The sequence below is a fragment of the Bos javanicus genome, chromosome 1 (assembly GCF_032452875.1).
Source record: "Bos javanicus breed banteng chromosome 1, ARS-OSU_banteng_1.0, whole genome shotgun sequence".
Lineage (NCBI taxonomy): Eukaryota > Metazoa > Chordata > Mammalia > Artiodactyla > Bovidae > Bos > Bos javanicus.
The window spans coordinates 13,355,831-13,379,643 of record NC_083868.1 but is presented as its reverse complement, the minus strand read 5'-3'; positions in this window follow the sequence as shown (position 1 = coordinate 13,379,643).

The window sequence follows — 23,813 nt, the reverse complement described above, 5'->3', positions numbered from 1 at the left end:
CAGATGGTCAATACTTAAAACAGATTTATTATATTCTTGGCAGCCAAAGATGGAGAAGCTATACACACTCATTAAAAAATAGACCTGGAGCTGACTATGGCTCAGATCATGAACTCCTTATTGCCATATTCAGACTGAAATTAAAGAAAGCAAGGGAAACCACTAAATCTTTCAGGTATGACCTAAATCAAATCCCTTATGACTATACAGTGGAAGTGACAAACAGATTCAACGGGTTCGATCTGATGGACAGAGTACCCGAAGAACTATAGATCAAGACCATCACCAAGAAAAAGAAATGCAAAAAGGCAAAATGGTTGTCGAGAATACCTTAAAAATAGCTGAGAAGAGACAATAAAGCAAAGAAGAAAAAGAAAGATATACCCATCTGAATGCAAGTTCCAAAGAACAGCAAGTAAAAATAAGAAAGCCTTTCTCAGTGATCAATGCAAAGTAATAGAGGAAAACAATGTAACGCGAAAGACTAGAGCTATCTTCAAGAAAATTAGAGATACCAAAGGAGCATTTCATGCAAAGATGGCAAAATAAAGGACAGAAATGGCATAGGCCTAGAGGAAGCAGAAAGGTTTTAAGAAGAGGTGGCAAGAATACGCATAAGTACTATACAAAAAAGATCTTTATGAGCCATATAACCACGATGGTGTGATCATTCACTTAGAGCCAGACTTGCACAGTCAAGTGAGCCTTAGGAAGAATCACTATGAACAATGCTAGTGTGGGTGATGGAATTCCAGTTGAGCTATTCCAAATCCTAAAAGATGATGCTATGAAAGTGCTGCATTCAGTATACCAACAAATGTGGAAAACTCAGCAGTGGCCACAGGACGGGAAAAGATCAGTTTTCTTTCCATTCCCAGAGAAAGACAATGCCAAAGAATGGAATGTTCAAACTACTGCACAGGTGCACTGATCTTACAAGCTAGCAAAATAATGCTCAAAATCCTCCAATCCAGGCTTCAACAATACATGAACCATGAACTTCTAGATGTTCAAGCTGGATTTAGAAAAAGCAGAGGAACTAGAGATCAAATTGCCAACATCGATTGGATCATAGAAAAAGCAAGAGTTCCTGAAAAAACCATAAACTTCTGTTTTATTGACTAACCCAAAGCCTTTAACTGTGTGGATCACAACAAACTGGAAAATTATTCAAGAGTTGGGAATACCAGATCATCTGACCTGCCTCCTGAGAAATCTGTATGCAAGTAAAGAAGCAACAGTTAGAACTGGACATGGAACAACAGACTGGTTCCAAATCGGGAAAGGAGTACGTCAAGGCTGTATATTGTCACCCTGCTTATTTAACTTATATGCAGTGTACATCATGTGAAATGCTGGACTGGATGAAACAGAAGCTGGAATCAAGATTGCCAGGAAATATATCAATAACCTCAGATATGCAGATGACACCATCTTAATGTCAGAAAGCAAAGAAGAGCCTCTTGATGAAAGTAAAAGGGGAGAGTGAAAAAGTTGGCTTAAAACTCAACATTTAGAAAACTAAGATCATAGAATCCAGTCCCATCATTTCATGGCAAATAGATTGGGAAACAATGGAAACAGCTAGAGACTTTATTTTTGGGGCCTATAAAATCACTGCAGATTGTGACTGCAGCCATGATATTAAGAGATGCTTCCTCCTTGGAAGAAAAGTTATGACCAACCTATAGCTTATTAAAAAGCAGAGACATTACTTTGCCAACAAAGGTCCATCTAGTCAAAGCTATGGTTTTTCCAGTAGCCATGTATAGATGTGAGATTTGGACTTAAAGAAAGCTGAGCTCCGAAGAATTGATGCTTTTGATCTGTGCTGTTGGAGAAGACTCTTCAGAGTCCCTTGGACTAGAAGGAGTTTCAATCAGTTAACTCTAAAGGAAATCAGTTCTGAATATTCATTGGAAGGACTGATGTCGAAGCTGAAGCTCAGATACTTTGGCCACCTGATGCAAAGAACTGACTTATTGGAAAAGACTGTGATGCTGGGAAAGACTGAAGGCGGGAGAAGGGGATAGACTGAGGATGAAATTGTTGGAATGTCATCAGCGACTCAATGGACATGAATTTGAGTAAGCCCCAGGAGTTGGTGATGGACTGGGAAGCCTTGTGCACTGCAGTCCATGGGGTCATTAAGAGTCGGACATGACTGAGTGACTGAACTGAACTGATTAGATGCAGTATCTGGGAACTATGTGTGTTTCTTTTTGGGGGGAATGTGGCACTTCTCATTTCAGTTGCTCAGTCGCACAGTATGAGAACGCTGTGCATTGTCATCCTGCTTATTTAACTTAGTTTGCATGCATACTGCCTATTATAGTTTGTATTGTGTCCCACCTCCCAAAAGATAGTTGAAGCTCTAACTCCACACACCCTTAGCTGCAAATGAAGCCATTGTATATGTAATCAGGTAAGGTGAGGTTATACTGGAGTAGAGTGAGACTCTAATTCAATATGATTGGTTCCCTTATTGATTGAACATGTGAAGGTATAGAGACACTGGGAAAGCAACAGGTAAAGATGGAGGCAAAGATCAGAGTAATGCATCTGCTAGTCAAGGAATGGCAAAGAATGTTGTATGTCACCAGAAGCTGGGAAAGAGGCATGGAAAAGTGTATTGCTCAGAGTGCTCAGACAGAAGCAGCTCTGCTGACACCTGATTTCAGACTTCTAGCCTCCAGAACTAACAATAAATGTCTGTTGTTTGAAGCTATTCAGCATGTAGCACTGTATACAGCAGTATCAGTAATCTGAGTAAACTAGATGAACAGCTGTATGCATGTACACATATGCACATACATGCATAAACACATACATACACACATGTATGTAGCCAAATTTCTGCCAGTTTTCAACCCTATCTTTAAGCCTTAAACTGTATTTCTATTTAGAAAATTATATTATTTGGTATGTTGAAAGCTAACCTAAATGAATTCAATTTACAAAATTTTATTTGTAAATCTTATTTGTGTGAACATTTGAAATCAGCACAAAAATTAGGTGTAGGTGAAATCTGTCTCCACAATCACAGCTTCACTTCTGTGTAGAAAAGCAATGACCACGAAACTTGCAAAATACATTCTCACCTGTGCCCTTTTAGGATCTTTGTCCATACCTTTAGAGAAATGTTCCCTCAAGGCAATAAGATAAATTGTAGAAGAACACAGAATTCTCCAAATCGCTCACAGTATAAGACTATAATCTAATTAAGTGTCAAGGATCATTCTAAAGATTGATGAATAAAGCTCTTGATAGATGGTGTATATACTGTTTATCCAACTTGTATTGTATATTTACAATATCATAGAAAATCCAGGGAGCTTAAACACTTTCACAATTAAAAATAACAATAGTAATTCTAATCATAATTTAATTAAAAAGTGACAAATTTTAAAGTGATAATCCTTCAAAATTAACTCAAGAAAAATGAAACCTCTAACCTTTATCTATAAGCCATCATTAGTTAGAATTAAAGATGGAAAAACTGCTGACCTGTTGTTTCTGGAATCTGGCCTCTCGTGTAACTCACAGCTAACAAAACCTGGAAAGTGTTTTATCAATTACAGACAGTAATTTGCAAATTAAATACTGAACACTTGACTTCTGTTTCTAGCTATGACAGAATGGATTATTTGAGGGCAAATCTCCCATGAAAAACAACAGGAAATATAGTTTACACCAGTTTGAAAGCACTTGAGTACTGATAAAACAATGAAAACTGGAGAACATAAGATTTTAGACTGGAGAAAAATGCTAAGAAAGAAACTCTTAAAATTAACTCTATTCTCCCCCTGAGACATTTTCCATTTATTAAGTGGCAGACTAGATGTTGAAAAGATGAGGGAGCTTTAAGCAGTTTCACTAAGTTGGGAGACCACAGTTGGAGTTCAGAGTCCACTGAGGAGGATGAGCCTTGGTGAGCATGTGCTTTTCTGTTGGGAAATATGCAGGGCTGGTTACTCCTTAGAAGAGAAGGTGCAATGGAAATAAATAATCTGACAAAAGGTTTTAAATTCAAGCCATTTATTACCTCAGTCCCAGGTTAGATCAAGATTAAATGTCTCTATGCCTCCTAAGAATATTCTCTCTAGAGCAAGATATAGATGGTTTTGAGCCTCATGTTTTCAAGCATAGCATTGGTTTTTATTCTTTTAAATCTGGCAAATAGAGACAAAATAAAATTGGCAAAAATGAATATCTATCTATCTATCATAAAACTTTCCAATTATCCTTGGCATATTTTTATTAGTAAAAAAGCCGATGTATATCACTAACTCCTTTTGCAAAGGTTTTAATACCTATAATGATATGTATTGGTCAGATTAACTCAAAATTTAGAGACCTATTCTTCTAACACAATAATCTTTTTAGTAGTACATATAGTGTACAATTTACAGTTGTATAATGAGAGTTAATCTCAAAACACCTCTGTTATCTTCTCTAAGATTATTGCTGTCTAATTAGAGCACAGACTGCATTGTTATTGCTTTAACTGAAAATCAATTTCTCTATCATTGAATTACATAAAGCCCTGAGAGTGATAATACTTATTATTTCTGTCTTTGATTTGCTAGATCTTTCTGTCCTGTCAATACTTCTAGATTTATAATAAATGTTAATGCAGTAGTTTATCTTTAATCTGTGAGGAGATCTGACAGCTGAGATTTTGTAATGATAAGCATCTTTGCCATCTCTGCTTATGATTTTTGAGAATACAGAATCATTCTGCAAATTACAATCTGTCTGCTCTGGTCTCCTGGAATGGAGGTTTATTTCTACCTGGTAGCTCTTACTGCTCAATGATTCTTTCTTTCAAATGTCATAAACAAGACATAATTCTTTCTTCCTATCTCTGTTATTGTTAAGTAAGGGGAGGAAACTTATTTTTTCTTTCTTTATAAGCCAATTGGGACTTCCCTAGTTACTCAGTGGTAAAGAATCAACCTGCCAAGGCGGGAGACATGGGTTTGATACTTGGGTGTGGAATAGTCCCTGGAAAAGGAAATGACAACCCATTCCTGTATCCTTGACTGGGAAATCCCATGGACAGGGAAGCCTGATGGATTATACTCCATGGGGTCACAAAAGAGTTGGACATAACTTCACAGTTAAACAACAAGCCTATTAAATTTTCCTTTGACATCGGAAACAAAAACACTAAGTTCATATACCACTGTCATTGTGTCAGTCTATTAGGAAAAGGTAAATGATCCAATAAACTAGCAATAGAAATACTAGGAGCAAAAGTTCTTCCCAATAAAGCACATAAAATCTCAAAAGATAACATTTTTTGATGTTGCCTGGCCTTCTTAGGCCTGTGTTGGGGTGACAGCCAAGAGGAGCTACCCCAGGTCCAAGGAGCAGCGGCTATGTGGGTGCAAGAGGGCTGAGAGGAGTTACCCCATGTCCAAGGTCAGGAGGGGTGGCTGTGAGGAGACAACCCTCGTCCAAGGTAAGGAGCAGCGGCTGCACTTTGCTGGAGCAGCAGTGAAGAGATACTCCACGTCCAAGTTAAGAGAAACCCAAGTAAGATGGTAGGTGCTCTGAGAGGGCATCAGAGGGCAGACACACTGAAACCATAATCACAGAAAACTAGCCAATCTGGTCACATGGAACACAGCCTTGTCTAACTCAGTGAAACTAAGCCATGCCATGTGGGGCCACCCAAGATGGATGGGTCATGGTGGAGAGGTCTGACAGAATGTGGTCCACTGGAGTAGGGAATGGCAAACCACTTCAGTATTCTTGCCTTGAGAACCCCATGAACAGTATGAAAAAGCAAAATGAAAGGATACTGAAAGGGGAACTCCCCAGGCTGGTAGGTGCCCAATATGCTACTGGAGATCAGTGGAGAAATAACTTCAGGAAGAATGAAGGGAAGGAGCCAAAGAAAAAACAACACCCAGTTGTGGATCTGACTGGTGATAGAAGCAAGTTCTGATGCTATAAAGAGCAATATTGCATAGGAACCGGGAATGTTAGGTCCATGAATCATAGCAAATTGGAAGTGGTCAAACAAGAGATGGCAAGAGTGAACGTTGACATTCGAGGAATCAGTGAACAAAAATGGACTGGAATGGGTGAATTTAATTCAGATGACCATTATATCTACTACTGTGGGCAGGAATCCCTTAGAAGAAATGGAGTAGCCATCATGGTCAACAAAAGAGTCTGAAATGCAGTATTTGGATGCAAACTCAAAAAAGACAGAATGATCTCTGTTCGTTTCCAAGACAAACCATTCAATATCATGGTAATCCAAGCCTATGCCCCAACCAGTAACACTGAAGAAGCTGAAGTTGAATGGTTCTATGAAGACTTACAAGACCTTTTAGAACTAACACCCCCAAAAGATGTCCTTTTCATAATAGGGGACTGAAATGCAAAAGTAGGAAGTCAAGAAACACCTGGAGTAACAGGCAAATTTGGCCTTGGAGTACGGAATGAAGCAGGGCATAAGGCTAATAGAGTTTTGCCAAGAGAACTCACTGGTAATAGCAAACATCCTCTTCCACTACACAAGAGAAGACTCTACACATGGACATCACCAGATGGTCAACACCAAAATCAGATTAATTATACTCTTTGCAGCCAAAGATGGAGAAGTTCTATGCAGTCAGCAAAAACAAGACCAGGAGCTGACTGTGGCTCAGATCATGAACTCCTTATTGAAAATTCAGACTTAAATAAAGAAAGTGGGGAAAACCACTAGACCATTCATGTATGACCTAAATCAAATCCCTTATGATTATACAGTGGAAGTGAGAAATAGATTTAAGGGACTAGATATAATAGACAGAGTGCCTGATGAACTGATGGACATGCCTGATGGATGGAGGTTCCTGACATTGTACAGGAGATAAGGGTCAAGACCATCCCCATGGAAAAGAAATGCAAAAAAGCAAAATGGCTGTCTAAGGAGGCTTACAAATAGCTGTGAAAAGAAGAGAAGCAAAAAGCAAAGGAGAAAAGGAAAGATATAAGCATCTGAATGCAGAGTTCCAAAGAATAGCAAGAAGAGATAAGAAAGCCTTCCTCAGCGATCAATGCAAAGAAATAGAGGAAAGCCACAGAATGGGAAAGACTAGAGGTCTCGTCAAGAAACTTAGAGATACCAAGGGAACATTTCATGCAAAGATGGGCTCCATAAAGGACATACATGTGTAGACCTAACCGAAGCAGAAGATATTAAGAAGAGGTGGCAAGAATACACAGGAAAACTGTACAAATAAGATCTTCACCACCTGATAATCATGATGGTGTGATCACTCACATAGAGCCAGACATTCTGGAATGTGAAGTCAAGTGGGCCTTAGAGAGCATCACTATGAACAAAGCTAGTGGAAGTGATGGAATTCTAGTTGATCTATTTCAAATTCTGAAAGGTGATGCTGTGAAAGTGCTGCACTCAATATGCCAATAAATTTGGAAAACTCAGCAGTGGCCACAGGACTTGAAAAGTCAGTTTTCATTCCAATCCCAAAGAAAGGCAATGCCAAAGATTGCTCAAACTACCGCACAATTGCACTCATCTCACACGCTAGTAAAGTAATGCTCAAAATTCTCCAAGCCAGGCTTCAGCAATATGTGAACCATGAACTTCGAGATGTTCAAGCTGGTTTTAGAAAAGACAGAGGAACCAGAGATCAAATTGCCAACATCCGCTGGATCATTGAAGAAGCAAGAGAGTTCCAGGAAAACATCTACTTCTGCTTTATTGACTATGCCAAAGCCTTTGACTGTGTGGATCACAGTAAACTGTGGAAGATTGTGAAAGAGATGGGAATACCAGACCACCTGACCTGCCTCTTGAGGAACCTATATGCAGGTCAGGAAGCAACAGTTAGAACTTGACATGGAAAAACAGACCAATTACAAATAGGAAAAAGAGTACGTCAAGGCTGTATATTGTCACCCAGCTTATTTAACTTATATGCAGAGTACATTATGAGCAACACTGGGTTGGAAGAAGCACAAGCTGGAATGAAGATTGCCGGGAGAAATACCAATAACCTCAGATATGCAGATGATGTCACCCTTATGGCAGAAAGTGAAGAGGAACTCAAAAGCCTCTTGATGAAAGTGAAAGAAGACAGTGAAAAAGTTGGCTTAAAGCTCAAGATTCAGAAAACTGAGATCATGGCATCTGGTGCCATCACTTCATGGGAAATAGATGGGGAAACATTCGAACAGTGTCAGACTTTATGTTTTAGGACTCCAAAGTCAATGCAGATTGTGATTGCTGCCATGAAATTAAAAGACACTTACTCCTTGGAAGGAAAGTTATGACCAACCTACATGGCATATTAAAAACAGAGATATTACTTTGCCAACAAAGGTCCATCTAGTCAAGGCTATGGTTTTTCCAGTGGTCATGTATGAATATGGGAGTTGGATTGTGAAGAAAGCTAAGTGCTGAAGAATTGATGCTTTTTTACTGTGGTGTTGGAGAAGACTCTTGAGAGTCCTTTGGACTGCATGGAGTTCCAACTAGTCCATTAAAGGAGATCAGCCCTGGGTGTTCTTTGGAAGGATTGATGCTAAAGCTGAAAATCCAATACTTTGGCCACCTTATGTGAAGAGTTGATTCATTGGAAAAAACCCTGATGCTGTGAGGGATTAGGGGAAGGAGGAGAAGGGGACGACAGAGGATGAGAAGGCTGGATAGCATCACTGACTCGATGGACATGAGTTTCGGTGAACTCTGGGAGTTGGTAATAGACAGAGAGACCTGGAGTGCTGCTATTCATGGGGTCGCAAAGAGTTGGAAAAGATTATGCAACTGAACTGACTGACTGAGGCTTGAACTCTGTGCCCCTGGATCTTGTACAGGTAACAGTTTCCCATCCATCTGTGTAAGACTTAATTGAGAGATTCCAGCATTGCTCTCTTCAGCTTTTGAGTTAGGGCCCATGCTTTTTCCAGGCATCTTTCAGCAGATGACAGTCATGGTCAGCATACTAATGCCTGGATATTTCTGCCCATAGTGAAACTCCTTTAACAGTGTAAATTCACTTCCAAGACTTTGTCTCCTGTGACCCAGTCTGGGACATTCTCTACCCAATCCTGCTTTCTTATATTTTCTGTTCACATCTGTTATATCTTTCTCAAGGTCTAGCAGCTTCTCAGGCCACTATTTACTGATAGGCCCAAATAACATAATGTCATATTTGTAATGGACCAGGTGATATCTTGTGGAAGGGTAAGGAAATAAAAATTCCTGTGAACTGAATTATGTCATAGAGATGGAGATTGATGAATTCTTGGGGTAGGATGGTGAAGCTGGATTGCTGGCCTTACCAGCAAACTGATTCTGGTCATCTTTACTAACAGAAATTGGGGGGGATGGGGAGGGGAGTATTTTTCAGTTACATGCCAGGTACCAGGGCATGTGTTAATTTGCTGCAGTAATGAAATCATTTCTGGCATAGAGCTACATTTGAACAACTATCTAGTTAAGCAATTATTATAATCCATTGTCATTCTCCAAGATCCATGCCTTCCACAGGATCCAAATAGATAAGTTGAATGTGAATGTACTAGGATTCACCAGTCCTGCATCCTTCAATCTTTAAATGATAGAACTAAGCTCTGCAGTCCCTCTAGAACTGCAGTAATGCTTGTGGCTTATCCTTTTTTAGGTACAGGTAGTTCTAGTGATTTTTGTTTGACCTTTTCCAATGTAATAGACTTCACAAGTCAGGGAGCTAGTGTGGGGATCTGCCAGTTACTTAGGACGTCTATTCTAATTATGCATTCCAGAAGTGAGGACATTAGAAATCCTTAGGGTCTATACCAAATTTATAAAATATGTATTCTACTTTCATTGCCTCCAATGAAAGTTAACTATTGCTTTATAATAAAACACTGTTAAAAATTTTGTGTATAACACCCCCCCCGATTTATTGATACTATCTAAAATAGATAAAAGCTCACAATATAACCTATTTCAGGCAAGCCATTTTAATTAACTGAGATTTATTTTAGGGACATGTTTCTCAAAGCCTTTTGAAAAGTCAGCTCTTAGTGCTTGGAGAATGGAATTGGTTGGTTTTCCTAGCCCAGAAAAGCTCCTAATTCCCAAATTATCTCAGTTCCCTTTCATTTCTTTTTGCAAACAAGCATCATGAAGTCTGAATTCACATCTTCCTGATTAACACTTTGCCAAATGGTTGGATGGCATCACCGACTCAATGGACATGGGTTTGGGTAGACTCAGGGAGTTGGTGATGGACAGGGAGGCCTGGCGTGCTGTGGTTCATGGGGTCACAAAGAATTGGACACGACTGAGTGATTGAACTGAACTGAAAATGAAGTTAAAATTATATAACATAAAATATCAGTATCTAATTTTATGTCTTCTTCTTGCATAATTACAAGAAGTGTAATTATGTGCCTTCAAGTGCACATACAAGTGTATGTGCCTTCTTAGGCACATAGATTCCTTTTCTGGTTGACTTAGATCATAACCTAGAAAAAATTACAACTGAATACCATGGTTGTCCATCTAGCAGGCTTTTGATATCAGTTTCCTCCACATGCTCCATTAATCTATGTAGGCAAAAGCACATACTTTAGATTTTTTTTTTTTAATATTAGCACATTTCCCCTGTAGATATTTAAAGATAGGAGTTCTGGGAATGCTCAATTACAATTAACCTCAACTACCTCAAACAGGAAGTGAGATACACATTCCTACTTATGAAAAGTGAATCATAACCAAGGGACACTTGAAAATATACTCTTTATGCATGACAACGAGGAGGAGTCATTGTGGGAAACAATAAATTGTCTTTATCTAATATGCATTGTTCTAAGTTGCTTTAGTCGTGTCTGACTCTTCATGAACCCATGGACTGTAGCCCGCCAGGCTTCTTTGTCCATGAGATTTTCCAGGCAAGAATACTGGGGTTACCATTAAGTGGGTTACCATTTCCTACTCCAGGGGATCTTCCTGATCCAGGGATTGAATCAACATCTCTTATGTCTATTGCATTGATAGGCAGGTTCTTTACCACCAGTGACACCTGGGAAGCCCTTATCTAATATATAAGGAATAATTATATATCTAACATATAACTATCCAATATATAATTCCATTTTTATCCCTTTTATAAACTGTATTCTAACTTCATATCCTCAAAAGAACTTATTATATTTACAATTTTGTGCTATTTTTATTTTATATCCATTATAGCTTTTTGTTTTCAGAATTGTCCTATTATAGAAATTCATCTATTTGTATAAAAGAAAAATAGTCCATATAGAAAAACTGTCCAAATTCACCAAATATGTATAGTAAAAACTATCTGACTCAGAAATAAATGCTCTGTGTATTATACGATACTACTTTAAATTTACCCAAGTCTATGTCTTCAACCCTAATATTGACAGACTATCAATTTACAAAATGAGCTTCATATGTTTTTTGAGCTATATAACCACGTTTAAACTACCTCACCACCCTTTTTGATTTCCCTAATTATCTCTATGTCACTATGTCTCCAACCCAAATTCACTGTTTTTTAAAAAATCATTTCCCAAAGAACATCTCTTTTGAAATGACCTAAATCACACAAGCTAGGAATCCTAGATATGTTTTGGGAGCCTGGACAGAGTGAATAATACTATGAGCACACCAGACTTACAGAAAATTTCCTCCTGGATTAAACAAGAATTATGCCTCTGACATGCAGTCCCATCAAAGGACAAACACACATGCCTGAGATACCAGACTAGAGAAAACAGGTACTAAACAAAAGACTCAAAGCAGAGCCTAGAATGTGCCCCCTGCACTGGAGTTTAGCAGCTTTAGAACTGCAGATAAACATTTGGACTGGTTGTGAGGTGAAACTCTACAGGGCTGACCCAGATGTTGATTCCCATGTTTTAGTTAATGACACTGACATATTTTGATTACTCACAGTTTTACTCTTGAAACTAACTTAGAGCCCTAGATCATTTTGTTTTTCTGAAAATCATTATCATTTCCTGTGAACTGAAAAGTTTTTGTTATATTGCTCAATACACTCCTATAACCTTATTATCATGCTTTAACCTACTCCTATCACCTTATTCCAAACACTTAGCTGTTTTTACTTGGCTCCTTGCCTCTTAGCTTCTTCTCAACTTATCTGTACAATCATTGTTGATTTTCTGTCCAATAGCCTTTCCTGTTCCTATGTTTGCCTCCCTAGCAAACATGTCTTCATATCTTATAAGCTTAAAATCCAAGAAACATGTTTGCTCAGAATTATAAAGAAAGCAGAATTTGTACCCCAATCCTTCTTAATGAAAGAGAGGAGAGAAGCAGGAATTCCTAGAAAATTTCCCTCCCTTAAACACACACACACACACACACACACACACGCACGCACAAAGGCATACAGACCAAAGCACAATTTTCTTCTCCATTGGCAGTAACTGACTGTGTTTGCATGAGATACCTGGGGCTGCTAAATAGGCTGACTGTAAGAGCAATCTGCTACCACAACAAGGATGACAGAAAAAAATAAGAAAAACTCTTACATCTTTGGTAATGTTGAACGGCTGAACCAAACTTGGAAGTTTTAGCTATCCTTGGGTTTCCCAGGCAGCTCAGTAGTAAAGAATCCACCTTTGATCCCTGGGTCACAGAGATCCTCTGGAGAAGGAAATGGCAACCCACTCCAGCACTCTTGTCTGGGAAACCCCATGAACAGAGAAGCCTGGAAGGCTATAGTCCAGTGGGTCACAAAAATGTCAGACATGACTCAATGACAATATATTACCTGCCTCCTGAGAAATCTGCTGCAGGTCAAGAAGCAACAGCTAGAACTGAAACAACAGACTGGTTCCACATTGGGAAAAAAAGTATGTCAAGAGTTTATATTGTCACCCTGCTTATTTAACTTATATGCAGAATACATCATGAGAAATTCCCAGCTGCATGAAGCACAAGCTGGAATCAAGATTGTTGGTAGAAATATCAATAACCTCAGATATACAGACAACACCACCCTTATGGCAGAAAGCAAAGAGGAATTAAAGAACTTCTTGATGAAAGTGAAAGAGGAGAGTGAAAAAGCTGGCTTAAAATTTAACATTCAAAAACCAAAGATCATGGCATTTGGCCCCATAACTTCATGACAAATAGACAGAGAAACAATGGAAACAGTGAGAGACTATTTTCTTGGGCTCCAAAATCACTGCAGATGGTGACTGCAGCCATGAAATTAAAAGATGCTTGCTCCTTGGAAGAAAAGCTATAACCAACCTAGACATCATATTAAAAAGCAGATGCATTACTTTGCTGACAAATGTCCATCCAGTCAAAGCTACTAGTTTTTCCAGTAGTCGTGTATGAATGTTAGAGTTGGACTATAAAGAAACCTGACCGCAGAAGAATTGATGCTTTTGAACTGTGGTGCTGGAGAAGATTCCTGATATTCCCTTGGACAGCAAGGATATCAACCCAATCAATCTTGAAGGAAATCAGTCCTGAATATTCACTGGAAGGACTGATGCTGAACCCGAAGCTCCAGTACTTTGGCCACCTGGTGCAAAGAACTGACTCAGTGGAAAAGACCCTTATGTTGGGAAAGATTGAAGGCAGGAGGAGAAGGGGATGACAGAGAATGAGATGGTTGAATGGGATTACCGACTTGATGGACATGAGTTTGAGCAAGCTCTGGGAGTTGATGATGGACAGGGAAGCCTGGCATTCTGCAGTCCATGGGGTCACAAAGCGGCGGGCTTAACTGAGTGATTGAACTGAACTGAGTGGTTGGATGTTTTGTTCCTTGCAACAGGAAGTGTCATAAACGATGAACTTCCAAGTCTTTTGCATTTTTCTCCTTTTCAAGTCAGACCCATCATTGCTGTTCAGATGTGATACATATGTTAGCTTTGTTCTTGTTCTCTTGCCACATGCTCCTGAGAGGTCAGGCCTAACCACACAGTCAAGTAACCAAAATCATTTCCATGCTCTAAGACTCAAGCTGGAGATATTAGCAAGCTAATCAGATAAACCGTTCCAGCTCTAAAATTGCGTACACTCTGAACACTGAGCCCAAGACACCTACCTATAAGTACTGGTAGAAAGTAGTTTTGGTTTTCCACAGACGTGAGTTATTGAAATCCATCTTTTACTGAGCAATTATGTGATCTTAAGAAACTTATTGAATTTCTCTTACTTTCATTTTAAAATGGACATAATGATACTTTTTTGCTGAATTCTTGTGAAGACTAAACCCCAGTCCTTCCCTTTCAAACTCTGCAATTTTAAGAAAGTCCTGCTTAAGTTTCCATGTATATAAAATGTGAGTAGTAATGTTTACCTCATAGATTTTTGTTAAGTATTAAATAGGGTAATAAAAGAAGTCTAACACTTAGAATGCTGTTTGCTACATAGACAACATTATCTACTTGTTGTTGTTGTTCTTAGTAGTTCATTGCCTGACACTGACATATGTTTTTGATAAATACCAACTACTGTTTTTATTATAATAGTTTTTATATATTTATTAATACTTTCACTTTTTACTTATCTAGAAAACACCTCTAACATGACATGTGCCATATAGATCCTAGCACTATGCCCGTAAATAGATCTCAGCAGATATTTTGAAATTATGCTAATTCTTCAAACAATACCTAACACAAAGGGCAAAACAATTCTAAGAATAAATCTTTAAGTACTTTTGCCCCAGATATTAAGAAAACTGAAAGCTGTCACTGAAGTACTTGTAAAAATGACAAAAGAATTGAATCAATATAATTGTCCATTTATAAAGGGTTGATTAAATAAATAATGCTACATTCAGTCAGAAAAAATCAATTATTAAATAGAAGTGTGTCTCTTCATTGCAAGTGGATTCTTTACTATATGAGCCACAAGGAAAGCCCTGTTTTAAAATATAGAATTTTATTATCAATCATATACAGCAGGACTAACAAATCAAGAGATGATTGCCTTTTTAAAAATAGCTCAGTATAGTCACAGATTCTAAAAGGAGGAGCATGGGGAGGGGGCCAACAGGAAAGACCAGAGTTAGTCAAAGGGAGAGAGTGAGGAGAAAGCGAGGGCATGAGTCTTTATTGCAGTTTATTAGGGAAAGATGGATAAGGTGGGGTAAGGAGGCTTAGGATAGGCTAGTTTTAACAATTTCCACAGATTCTGAGTTATAAGATCTGTCTCCAGTTGCTTGATACTTGGTCTTAAGATGATTAGGGCAAAGGAATAGTGTGTGAGCTCCATAAAGGAAATGGTAGGGGGTACGAATTCTGAACTGGTTGGTTTGTATATGAAAAACATGCTTGAGACAAATTGTTTACTAAGCTATGCTTAAGGATTTATTAACTCTGGGAAGACCAATGTCTCTAGTCAGTTAGGCCCTAAGATGTCAAAGCATCAAACGCAGAAAATAAAATATATGGTATCATAAAGACGTATATTCTTTGTAGCCAAAGATGGAGAAGCTCTATAAAGTCAGCAAAAACAAGACCAGGAGCTGACTGTGGCTCAGATCATGAACTGCTTATTGTCAGATTCAGACTTAAATTGAAGAAAGTAAGGAAAACCACCAGACCATTAAGGTATGACCTAAATCAAATCCCTTATGATTATACAGTGGAAGTGAGAAATAGATTTAAAGGCCTAGATCTGATAGATAGAGTGCCTGATGAACTATGGAATGAGGTTCGTGACATTGTACAGGACACAGGGATCAAGACCATTCCCATGGAAAAGAAATGCAAAAAAGCAAAATGGCTGTCTGGGGAGGCCTTACAAATAGCTGTGAAAAGAGAGAAGCAAAAAGCAAAGGAGAAAAGGAAAGATATAAGCATCTGAATGCAGAGTTCCAAAGAATAGCAAGAAGAGATAAGAAAGCCTTCTTCAGTGATTCAATGCAAAGAAATAGAGGAAAACAACAGAATGGGAAAGACTAGGGATCTCTTCAAGAAGATTAGAGATACCAAGGGAACATTTCATGGAAAGATGGGCTTGATAAAGGACAGAAATGGTATGGACCTAACAGAAGCAGAAGATATCAAGAAGAGGTGGCAAGAATACACAGAACTGTACAAAAAAGATCTTCACGACCCAGATAATCACGATGGTGTGATCACTCACCTAGAGCCAGACATCCTAGAATTTGAAGTCAAGTGGGCCTTAGGAAGCATCACTATGAACAAAGCTAGTGGAGATGATGGAATTCCGGTTGAGCTGTTTCAAATCTTAAAAGATGATGCTGGGAAAGTGCTGTACTCAATATGCCAGCAAATTTGGAAAACTAAGCAGTGGCCACAGGACTGGAAAAGGTCAGTTTTCATTCCAATCCTGAAGAAAGGCAATGCCAAAGAATGTTCAAACTACCGCACAATTGCACTCATCTCACAGGCTAGTAAAATAATGCTCCAAATTCTCCAAGCCAGGCTTCAGCAATACGTGAACTGTGAACTTTCTGATGTTCAAGCTGGTTTTAGAAAAGGAAGAGGAACCAGAAATCAAATTGACAACATCCACTGGATCATTGAAAAAGCAAGAGAGTTCCAGAGAAGCATCTATTTTTGCTTTATTGACTATGCCAAAGCCTTTGACTGTGTGGATCACAATAAACTGTGGAAAATTCTGAAAGAGATGGGAATACCAGACCACCTGATCTGCCTCTTGAGAAATTTGTATGCAGGTTAGGAAGCAACAGTTAGAACTGGTCATGGAACAACAGACTGGTTCCAAATAGGAAAAGGAGTATATCAAGGCTGTATATTGTCACCTTGTTTATTTAACTTATATGCAGAGTACATCATGCGAAATTCTGGACTGGAAGAAACACAAGCTGGAATAAAGATTGCCGGGAGAAATATCAATAACCTCAGATATGTAGATGACACCACTCTTATGACAGAAAGTGAAGAGGAACTAAAAAGCCTCTTGATGAAAGTGAAAGAGGAGAGTGAAAAAGTTGGCTTAAAGCTCAACATTCAGAAAACAAAGATCATGGCATTCGGTCCAATCACTTTATGATAAATAGATGGGGAAACAATGGAAACAGTGTCAGACTTTATTTTTTGGGGCTCCAAAATCACTGCAGATGGTGACTGCAGCCATGAAATTATAAGACGCTTACTCCTTGGAAGAAAAGTTATGACCAACCTAGATAGCATATTGAAAAGCAGAGATATTACTTTGCCAACAAAGTTTCGTCTAGTCAAGGCTATGGCTTTTCCTATGATCATGTATGGATGTGAGAGTTGGACTGTGAAGAAAGCTGAGCACCAAAGAACTGATGCTTTTGAACTGTGGTGTTGGAGAAGACTCTTGAGAGTCCCTTGGACTGTAAGGAGATCGAACCAGTCCGTTCTAAAGGAGATCAGTCCTGGGTGTTCTTTGGAAGGAATGATGCTAAAGCTGAAACTCCAGTACTTTGGTCACCTCATGCGAAGAGTTGACTCATTGGAAAAGACTCTGATGCTGGGAGGGATTGGGGGCAGGAGGATAAGGGGACGACAGACGATGAGATGACTGGATGGCATCACTACCTCAATGGGTGCGAGTCTGGGTGAACTCCAGGAGTTGGCGATGGACAGGGAGGCCTGGCATGCTGTGATTCTTGGGGTCACAATGAATCGGACACGACTGAGCGACTGAACTGAACGGAACTGAAAGAGGTAAAGCAACATGGCATGGAAAGGAGTCGATAATATGTTATAATGAACTACTGTGTTAGAACTGGCTTAACCTGCAGCCTATCTGTGGTTGTTCAACATTTTTCTATTAGTATATCTAGAAACATGATGCTGACTTTCAAAATAGGGAGAAAGAATATTCAGTTCAGTGCAGTTCAGTCACTCAGCCATCTCCAACTCCTTGCAACCCCATAGATTACAGCATGCCTGGCTTCCCTGTCCATCACCAACTCTCAGAGTTTACTCAAACTCATGTCCATTGAGTTGGTGATGCCATCCAAACATCTCATCTCATCCTCTGCTGTCACCTTTTCATCCCACCTTCATCGTTCCCAGAATCAGGGTCTTTTCTGATCTGTCAGTTCTTCTCATCAGGTGGACAAAGTATTGGAGTTTCAGCTTCAAAATCAGTCCTTCCAATGAATATTCAGGACTGATTTCCTTTAGGATGGACTGGTTGGATTTCCTTGCAGTCCAAGGGACTCTCAAGAATCTTCTCCAACACCACAGTTCAAAACCATCCGTTCTTCAGTGCTCAGCTTTCTTTATAGTTCAACTCTCACATGACTACTGGAAAAACCATAGCCTTAACTAGATGGACAATTACCTTGTGATTTATGATGGGTAAATTCTTAAACTCACCTTTTGTACTAGTGTGCTTACATTATTTATCAAATGTGTATAGTTGATGGTATGCACATGGTTTTAGCTGGGTGACCAATAGAGGATAAAAGACTCTTTTGTAAGCTTGCTCTTTGGCTCACCTGAGAATAAGGTGTTTCATATTTATGAATCACAGTCAGATGATGGGATATCTGCTGTGTAACTGAGAAGAAGCTCTGAGATTTGTTTTGGAAAATGTAAACTTCACTGATCTTTGCTTATTTCTTTTGCTATATTTTATGTCTTTATCAAAGACTTTATGAGTGTACCCTATGGAGTTTCCTGAGTTCTCTCAATTACCTTACCTTTAAAATTGTTGAAATCATGTATAATACAATCTGTCTTATTTTAAAGATAAATATGTATTTATATGGATTTCCCAGGCAAGATCATTGGAGTGGGTTGTCAATTCCTTCACCAGGGGATCTTCTGGACCCAGGGATTAAACACTAGTCTCCTGCATTGTAGGTGGATTCTTTACCAACTGAGCTATCAGGGAAATCCATAAATATATACATTTACATATAAATATACCTTGTAAAAATGAATAAACAGAAACCTCAATTAAATAAAATTGGGAAACCAGAACTGGGAGCTCACACATCTTGTGACAGTAGCAGAGCCCAACAACAAGAAGAAAGATTTTCTTTTCTGCCTACAGCTCAGCCAGTGATAAGCTGTCACAACTCAGCTAATGAAAAGCCATAGACTCTAGTTACTATAGCCCTGTGCTCAGAGGGTAAAGAATTGCCTGCAGTGCAGGAGACCAGGGTTCAATTCCTGGGTCGGGAAGATCCCCTGGAGAAGGAAATGACAATCCACTCCAACATTCTTGCCTGGATAATTCCATGGACAGAGGAGCCTTATAGACTACAGTCCATAGATTTGCAGAGAGTCAGACATGACTGAGAAACTAACATTTCACTTCCTAACTTCCTTTTCCCCTCTGTAAATGAGTTATCCTCTCCATTTTTGCTGGGCACTTCCATGTGACTTGACATGATTGCAGGCTTCGTGTTGCAATTCTCTGATGATCCCAATGAAACCCAGTTTTGCTGGGAAATAACTGTAAGTATAATTGTTTTAGGTAACAATGTGTATATGCATTTATATAATTGTAAACTAAATCTAAAACAAACAATATGTTTGTTAGTTTAATAAAATGCATACATAAAATACATGCTCAGTCATGCCCCACTCTTTGTGAACCCATGGACTTTAGCCTGCCAGGCTCTTCTGTCTATGGAATTCTCCAGGCAAGAATACTATAGTGGGTGGCCATTCCCTACTCCAAGGGGTCTTCTCGACCCAGGGATAGAACTCAAATTTCCTGCAATGTGGGCAGATTTTTTTACCATCTGAGCCACCAAGGAAATCCCATTTAGTAAAATAGGTGTTAATATATTGACATTAACATATTGATCTTCCTCAGATCCTAGTGGCAACATATATAATAAAATTTAAAAAAAAAAAAAAAAAGGCTTTTCCCACTGAGACTGGCTTTTCCTGTTTATCCTATAGACCTTACCTTAGTTGAAGAATATTAAAAGAAAGTTACATGCCTCATTTCCTTACTAATTGATGTTATGAGACTCAAAGCTACAGAGAGCTCACTTTAGTTTCCTTTACATATGCAACTGCCAAGAGGTACTAAACAAACTCTACTGGTACTGACATACATGTATGTCATAATTTTACACATAATGAAGGATTTTTCCTATTGACTACCTTAGAGTGGCTTGTGAACTATGTTATAGAAACTATTAATTTTTTTTCTGCAAATTTTAGGCATGTTGTCATTCCAAATCTTTATTAAATGCTATAGGAGAAGGGGCAACAGAGAATGAGATGCTTGAATGGAATCACTGACTCATTGGATATGAGTTTGAGCAAACTGAGGCAGATAGTGAAGGACACAGAAACCTGGCATGCTGTACTTCATGGCGTCGCAAAGAATCATACATGACTTAGAGACAAAACAACAAAGAGGCAACGTATTCTATGTCTTATTTTGAGACATCAACATCTAGTTGATATCTTAGTCTCTAAACAGGAAGTGAAAATTCCAATAGCTATGGTACAGAGAGGGAGAATCTCCAAGTCTTAAAGCTATGACAGTATTTTATGGTAAAAGAAAAATGAATAGTCTACATGTCAATCAAGTTTTTCATCACCACACAAGTGAATGAAATAAAGACCGTACATGTCAAGCGGTCATGTACCCAGTTATCAATGGAAAAAAATGTATTACAACCCAAGAGTATAGCATTAGATATTTTCTATTTTTCTAAGTATATGCCACATTCTCACTTTATCATATACCAAGCATGAGGAAGGGTCTCAGAATCAGATGTGCTTTAGCTTATAGAACACAAAATATCAATATGGACATTCACAGGGTATCCCTTTGACTGTTTTCACTCTGTCACTTGTTCTTACGTACAGAAATCATATGGGTGGACAATGCCCTTTATGGACTTTGTTTCTTTGTCTGGAGCAGGCAATACATCTTCTATGATGAAGATAGAAAGGCCCAGGAAATGTATACAACATTACTCTTCATTGGCCATTCATAGCTCGCATGACCAGTAAGAACAGATTTTGATGGGAGCTATGAGAATGAAACATAGAGTGCACATATCCTAAATGTCACTAGAATCAATACAACATGAGCAGAGCAAATAAGGTCCATATGGAAAGGAAAAATAACTGAAAACCCTGCAGCAGCAAAGTAATTTTAGGACACAATCATCTAAGGCCATTAAATTCAGTCTCCACCTGTGCTGCAGATAAAAGAGGTCTGTAATTGCTGAAAGGACTCTCTATGAGCCTATTTTGAAGAGGTGAAAGACAATGGATTGTGTCCAATAGAGTTGTTTACAAGCTAGTTGTAAAAGACATGGATGTGAGATCTGATGAATAAGTGGGCAGGCAGAAACAACATTCCTTCAGTTAGGATTCCAAAAGGAGCATTTTCTGTCCAAGTCCCCTTTGTTTGGGACGGATTATAAAGCTGTGCTCCCACTCAATTACTTGTTATGGGCCTTACCTCAGCTGCCAGACTGCATCTCCTTTCCTGGCTTCTACAGAAAAGCTGAAAATGCTGTTTCTCTTCCTTTTGTTATGCCTTGGCTCACTGAGAACTCTCCTGGCAAAAGCCCAAGGGCACACATATGCCCTGACACAGGGATGCCAAGTTTCCTCCTAAATGTCTTTCTCTGGGTGTCTTTACCTTGTTACAGTATGTGCAATCGAGTTTTAGCACACATTTCCACAAATATATTGTTCAAGTCCAGAGGCGTGATTCTTTTCATTGGATTAAGACTCTTTGTCTCTTAATTCTTTTTGCCCAAAGAGTACATTTGAGTTTAATTTCTATTGTTGTGGTCTGTATACATAGAATACTTTTGCTGTGTGTTGTATAGTGTCATAAATAGGAATTATTCTATGATAAGTTATTTGAGTTAATCATATCTGGAAGGACAGAGGACAAGAGCAAAGGTAAAGCTGTGATTGGTAAAGAAGTACCAGTCATTTAAGTTAGCCAGGAAGGGAGATGTTTGGGAATTGTTTGTGCATGTGGTGATAGGTGTGTTTAGATGCTTTAATACTTAGTACTTCAATATTTACCTAAAATGTTATCTTCCTAGGAAAAGCTCAACTCAGTGTTAGGAGACTGTAGTGAGGCTACCCACAGGCAGCTCTATGAGAACAGCTCACAAACTCCATTCTTCTGATGACAGTGCCTGATCCAGTCACAAGCACAGAAGGAAGTCTGGATGAATCAGAGCATGCAAAGATGGGAGGAGGATATTTCTTAGTCCCTGGAATCATATACTCCTGGTGAGCTGTGGCCTATATTATCACCTCATTGAGAAAGACTGAGAAAGAAACCAAATTATCAGAACCATGAGAGGGAACTGGTATGACTAAGAGACAGCCCTGAACCACTGGATTCATCTGTGCCTGAAAGAAATATTAATATTATTCCTTCAACTTTAGCTACATAAGGCAATAAGACATCTTTTTTCCTTCCTTAACCTAGTTTCCATTGAGTTTCAGTCATTGCAATGGAAATAATGATAAATTCTGATATAATTATTTACTTTTTTATATAGGAAAATGTACACATTCCTATTGGGAACATCTTTTTTTGTTGTTGTTTTCTTTTTGCCACTCTAACTATGATCAACCAGTTTAGGAGGATTTCAGCCACTATGGGCAGCCATGGAAATAATTTTTTTCATGAGATTTTCATGCAAGCGTTCTTTAAAAGCTGACTGTGAAAAATCTGACACTGAAAAAGGCTGTTTTAAGGAACTATTTTATTCACATTGTAGAACTTGCAATGTTGTATGCACTTTAAATAATTCAAGATTGAAGACATTTAATGATAAGTAATCATTTATATCAAAACATATTTATATCAAAACATTTTAGTGGGAATGTATAGCTTCATAAATACTTATTTCTGATTACAACTTTGATTTTCTTACCTGCATTTCTCAATGAATAGTTTTATTTTCAATTCTAATGACAGTTTGAAAAACTACTCTGATTATTTTCAACTGGTAAAATCGTTTAGAAAATGATGTCAATGAAACCCTGGCTTTCTAATATGAAACACTGCAAACTTTTAAGTCTGATCATCAATTATTTCAAAACTTCTTGCTAGCTTTGTTAGTAGCTGGAAAATTAAATGAGGGCACATTATGAGAAAGGTATAGGAAGCCTTCCTCTTAGCCTCCTGTCTACTTAGCCTTATCTTGGTGATCCAGATGCTCTCATCCTTATGCTCTATTTCCTGAGCTAGTAATTAACTGAATTGTGTATCCCAGTGGTTTTTTAATTTAATTACAAATGCCATAGCATTGATAACTTTTAACTGGAGAAATAAAGACTAAATTATACACATGCTTTGTCTTTATAATATCTCCATCTTTCTTCATTACCACACACAAACAGCTCATGCAGAGTTCTAAGAAATTGTTCCTACCACTCAATTTCAAGTTTCTCAGTTCTAAAACATTCAAAATGATATGCTTATCTTTGTCAAGTTTCAGGAAATGTTGTACTCTATGCTGTTTTGAGGAATGTGTTAGCTGATTAGAAAATATTCAGCAAGATGGCAGTTGGTGAACATTGAAGGTATTTATCTATATAGAGCATTAAGAATAAACCAAAAGATTACAAAATAAAATGCAAATTTATATTTCTAAATTTCAGTAAACTGAAAGAAAATAATATTGTGAATTATTTAATAGGTTGTGAAAGAAAATATAATTTTAGATGAAGTTACAGAACAAAAACAATTTAAAAATATGCTTGTATTTAATGTACCAAATCATGAAATGTTTTTTACCTTCTCTAGGACTACACCACAATAAAATATAAGGTATGCAGGGATGTAGCTTCTTATTAGTATGTTCTCTAATATGCTGCAGCAGATGGTGGGCATGCTTAAA